This window comes from Crinia signifera, chromosome 11, assembly GCF_055691185.1.
Source record: "Crinia signifera chromosome 11, ASM5569118v1, whole genome shotgun sequence".
Lineage (NCBI taxonomy): Eukaryota > Metazoa > Chordata > Amphibia > Anura > Myobatrachidae > Crinia > Crinia signifera.
In genome coordinates, this window is record NC_139227.1 from 2,767,979 (window position 1) to 2,773,978 (window position 6,000).

A 6,000-nucleotide genomic window follows, 5' to 3' on the forward strand; every position below is an offset into this window, starting at 1 on the left:
CCTTGTGCAAACATGAATCCTGTTATCGGAGATTAGCCCAACTGCAGAATATCGCGGCCATCTGGGAGAATGCAAGTGCTTGGGGTAGTGCAATTGGGATTTCATCACCATGAGGCTGAGTCAGACATACACATAAGTCAGATACATGAGGGGGAGGGATTTAGTTGTAGCATTAGAAATATGAGTAAAAGATAAACTGAAGCAACAGGTAACAATATTCAGAAAGTACAGTCTGACACAGAGGTATACCAAAGACCAATAAGTGAAAGTGTGACAATGCCCCCCTCCCCACCCCCCATCTCCCCCCATCTTAAGGCTAGTAGTTAAGTATCCTAATAGGCACCTACACCCACATAGTGACACATATATACACTCAGCCAGTGGTCCAAGTGAGAAGTTAGCCAATAATTACCAGCCGGTGTTATGTACCTATCTATTCAAGCAAACCTCACTATACAGACATTACACACTATACTGTACATATAAACCCACTAATTAGGTCACCGGAAATGTATGGCCGCTGGTGTAATTGCAGTTTCAATTCAATCATTCACATGCATAACACAAGTTTGTTAATTAGTACAGTTAGTAGCTGCTGTTAGTTATCACTCGGTAGCTGTTTCATAGCATGTGACCAGTGTTCATACAGTCAGTTTATCCAGATGTTAAATGGCAGTGTAGAATTTTCAATGCATCTCATTTCTCTCCCTGGCAAAAGCAGCAATCTGTGTCCTACGTAGCCCCCCCTCCACGGCCCATGTATCACTGCCCCCACTATCGACCATGCATCCCCACAAATACCCTTTGGCCCACACTACCTAGAATCTGCTGCAGTTCTGTTCCTGGCTGTCGGATTCTAGAAGTGTGGCCTTCCAGCCAGCTGGCAGTTACTATGAGCCGCCCAAACAGGGCTGGTGTGGGGCCGGTTAACCAGGGGCCTACACTACTTGGTATACCAGCACCCAATCTGGCCCTAGGCTGGTGGACAAGACTGTTTGGGTTAGAGGTGCAGAGGCGAGGGTTCGGTTTAGGCAACATGTAGGAAGGCTTAGAGGGCGCTAACAGTCTTGTGACTACTGGCATCCCGTCCACAATTCATGCTGTTCAATCACATGTATTAAAGAATAATAAGCATTACTGCTTCCCGTATATAGCCTCTTTGGCGGTTGGTGCTGAGGACAGGGCTTAAACTTTGAAATGTTCCTCCCATGGACAAATAAAATCCAAGTTCATTTGTTTATATGATCCTCTTCTGAGTGCCGATTATTTCTCCTTTGGGAATTGGATATATATATATATATATATATATATATATATATTTATTATGAACCACAGCCTGCACATCTAGACCAGTCATCTGCTGGGGGGCCATTTCGGAGGTACTTAAAATAAGCAGTGCGCCAAGTAATGCCAAAGGGAACCCCCAATAAGGGAATAAACCGCACTCAGAGAACTTTCTGCACAGAATCGGCCCACAACGCCATCGTTCCAGATGGCCAGTCCGGCCCTGGCTCAACTCATAGAAGATTGTACAGCCCAAACTAACCATTGAAGGTCTTACTCTGTGCGGACGCTTGTGAGCGGAGGTGTAAGCGCACACATCCTCTCGCAGTGTGTAGCAAGGGGATTAAGGTGGGAGTGGGCATGCGTTCACCGGGGCAGCGTTAACTTGCTCGCTAGGCTCCAAATACATGCAATCTAGCGAGCAGGACTGAATTAGGCCCATTGAACAAGTGTTTAGTAATTTTATTTTTATCCTCAATGTGATTACTCTTTTATTTTGAAATTGCTCTCTTATATGACTAATTATTAATATTGTATGTATTATCTATATTTAGTAATTTGAGACATTTGAGTGTTTTTGGGAGCTGCAGGTAATTGCACATTCGTTTATAAAAACTATTAATAATAATTGTTTAGGTTGATATTGATATTGCATCCAATCTTTTTTATACAATTAGACCAATAACTGATCACCATAAAAAATGGACATAAAATGATAAAAAATGCATATATGTATTGTACAGTATATGTTAAAAAAAAATGATAATTAAATACGAGCAGATATTTTTTTAAAGATTAGACAATAATACATAAGATTAATTGGAAATAAAAATGATTAATTAAACTGTATATTGATAAAATGTTACAGAAGGCTCCTTATAAATATTAGCTTAAAATGTCTTATTCATATCGTTACCTTTAGCATCGAAAAGAAACTTTAAGGAATTGAATTAAATGTACAACAGGGCTACGCTTAATGGAAAGGATAGGTGTCCTTAATAAAGGGGTGCGTGCCAAATCTTAGTGCATACGGCAACAGCTGATTCCCAATAGCTGACAATTAAACGCTCATGTGTATAGTGAAATGCAGAAGCAAAGGAAAATTGGATCAAGTAATCTTTACATATGGAACAAATAGTGGTGGAAAGGAAAATGACTGCAGGAATACGGAATATAATATCCCACCTTATATCAGTTAATATCATTCTACCAAAAACTGCAAATTTAGCATACAAATAAACACATTTTAATTTGGACTCCTTTCCTGGTTTAATACTACTCATTAAAATGCAATTTTATTTTACTTTAGCAACTATGTTTAAGAGAAAATATTTAATGAGATCTACTGAGAATTTCGATTGTAATTTGGAAACATGTTGTGTTATAATGCAGGGAACATAGGAAATTGCTTCAACTACTGTACTGTAAGTTTTTGTGAAGTTTAGTGGAATGGCAGGGGATGCGTACACTGGTGGACAGACGTCAGGATTGATTTGTGTATGTTCCACAGCCTCAATTATGTAGTTATGTCAGATGAAGTTAAAAAGAAGAACCAAGAAACATGACTTTTAGATATCAACCTGCATAAAATGTCAAATAAAAGCTTGTAAATAACGTCTCACTCCATTTTCCTCAATCTCAGTTGCTAACTGAATAACCAAAAAGAGTGAGCTCATGATGAAAACACAACCCTCAGAGGAAAGTCTATTTGTATATGTTCAAGCCGAAGGAGCGGTTTCTAGGCGAATCTTAGATTGTGATAAATGTCAGAGGAGCAGCATCTGCAACACCCAAGAGAGTTCCCCAGATTCCCAATATCGCACAAACTGGAGACAAGCCGGCTATATTGTGGAGCCAGAATAAAATGTTACATAACAAGACATCTCAAAGGGGGGAATCAAGTTGAGAGATGCAATGGGCATGGCCCTTCCCTTGTGGCCCCTTACATGCTGTTCAATGCTGTGCTTTGTGTCATTGAGCAATGCAGGGCCCTTGAGACTGGTCTAGCCCGCTAAGAGACTAGAGAGCGCTGTGAAATACGGTTAGAGTCCGTGACATTCCAAGAGACTACCCAAGTAAGTCATAAACAAAATTATATATAGAAGATTCACATATACAAGAGAGAACACGGTCATGACGTTATTAATCATAAATGTGGAATATGAAATATATCTATGACATGAAGCACTAGAAACCCCAAATGGGTTCAGTATGATTTCCTGACATTCAAACTACAGACTTTCAAAATACCGACAAGCATTGGCAGACAGTCAAAATGGCAACAGGTGCCGGACGGGGTCCCGACAGTCATTTACCCAACGTAGGGATCCCGACTGTTTGAGCCTGCAAGGGGCTTTGCTGCGCTCGCCATGCTGTCTTTGTCTGGCCAGTCAGGATTCCGTCGTCAGGCTAATGACTGCCGGGATCCCGACTGTCGGACGCCTATACCACACCCAATGGCAACATGGTCAAAATGCAGACACCGCCAACATTTCAAAGCGCTAGACTGCGACATTGCTGCTCAATGCCTTTCTATGAGCCTTGGAAGCGAATTAGACGCATGCATGTGATGGGGCATCATAGATTTTCCCGGCCAGTCGCTTCATGCCAGAGCAACAATGAGTGAGGTTCCAACTGTACAAGCTATTACTGCACTCAGCTTCCATTTACCTGCCATTATCCCAGCAATAGGGGACCCATAATCTAACACATTTGTTTTGCATACCCAGTATGGAAATGGTTTTATAGTAAATAAATGTACATATTTATTTATTTATTAACAGGTTCTTATATAGCGCACACAGATTCAGCAGCACTTTACAGAGAATAATTATGAGCAAAAACACATAACATATTACAGCACAAGACAGTTTAGGACAAGTACATGGTAAATACGGATAGTTGCATCAGGGGACAGGACACTGAAGCAATCATCAGGGTGGCAGAGGTTTATATATTCTAAGAAAGGCACATGAGGAGAGAGGGCCCTGCTCGTGAGAGCTTACATTCTAAAGGGGAGGGTTAGACAGACAGGGGTGACACAGAAGGGAAAGAAGTGAGCATAAACAGGTTAGGATGAGAGATGGTCAGGTTTTATGCAGGAGGGTGGGAAGAGGTCAGCTTAGTCTTTGATATTTTAAGTCTAAAAAAGCGCTGGGTCATCCAAGAGTAGACAGCAGAGAGACAGATGGAGATATGAGTGAGGATAGAGGGAGAGAGATCAGGAGAGGAGAGGTAGATTACAGTATTATCAGCATAGATGTGAGTGAGGATAGAGGGATAGAGATCAGGAGAGGAGTGGTAGATTACAGTATTAGCATAGAGGTGAGTGAGGATAGAGGGAGAGAGATCAGGAGAGGAGAGGTAGATTACAGTGTTATCAGCATAGAGGTGAGTGAGGATAGAGGGAGAGAGATCAGGAGAGGAGAGGTAGATTACAGTGTTATCAGCATAGAGTTGAGTGAGGATAGAGGGAGAGAGATCAGGAGAGGAGCGGTAGATTACAGTGTTATCAGCATAGAGGTGAGTGAGGATAGAGGGAGAGAGATCAGGAGAGGAGAGGTAGATTACAGTATTATCAGCATAGAGGTGAGTGAGGATAGAGGGAGAGAGATCAGGAGAGGAGAGGTAGATTACAGTATTATCAGCATAGAGGTGAGTGAGGATAGAGGGAGAGATATCAGGAGAGGAGCGGTAGATTACAGTGTTATCAGCATAGAGGTGAGTGAGGATAGAGGGAGAGAGATCAGGAGAGGAGAGGTAGATTACAGTGTTATCAGCATAGAGGTGAGTGAGGATAGAGGGATAGAGATCAGGAGAGGAGCGGTAGATTACAGTATTATCAGCATAGAGGTGAGTGAGGATAGAGGATAGAGAGAGAGAGGTCAGTAGAGGAGAGGTAGATTACAGTATTATCAGCATAGAGGTGAGTGAGGATAGAGGGAGAGAGATCAGGAGAGGAGCGGTAGATTACAGTGTTATCAGCATAGAGGTGAGTGAGGATAGAGGGAGAGAGATCAGGAGAGGAGCGGTAGATTACAGTATTATCAGCATAGAGGTGAGTGAGGATAGAGGGAGAGAGATCAGGAGAGGAGCGGTAGATTACAGTGTTATCAGCATAGAGGTGAGTGAGGATAGAGGGAGAGAGATCAGGAGAGGAGAGGTAGATTACAGTGTTATCGGCATAGATGTGAGTGAGGATAGAGGGAGAGAGATCAGGAGAGGAGAGGTAGATTACAGTATTATCAGCATAGAGGTGAGTGAGGACAGAGGGAGAGAGATCAGGAGAGGAGCGGTAGATTACAGTGTTATCAGCATAGAGGTGAGTGAGGATAGAGGGAGAGAGATCAGGAGAGGAGAGGTAGATTACAGTATTATCAGCATAGAGGTGAGTGAGGATAGAGGGAGAGATATCAGGAGAGGAGCGGTAGATTACAGTGTTATCAGCATAGAGGTGAGTGAGGATAGAGGGAGAGAGATCAGGAGAGGAGAGGTAGATTACAGTGTTATCAGCATAGAGGTGAGTGAGGATAGAGGGATAGAGATCAGGAGAGGAGCGGTAGATTACAGTGTTATCAGCATAGAGCTGAGTGAGGATAGAGGGAGAGAGATCAGGAGAGGAGCGGTAGATTACAGTGTTATCAGCATAGATGTGAGTGAGGATAGAGGGAGAGAGATCAGGAGAGGAGAGGTAGATTACAGTATTATCAGCATAGA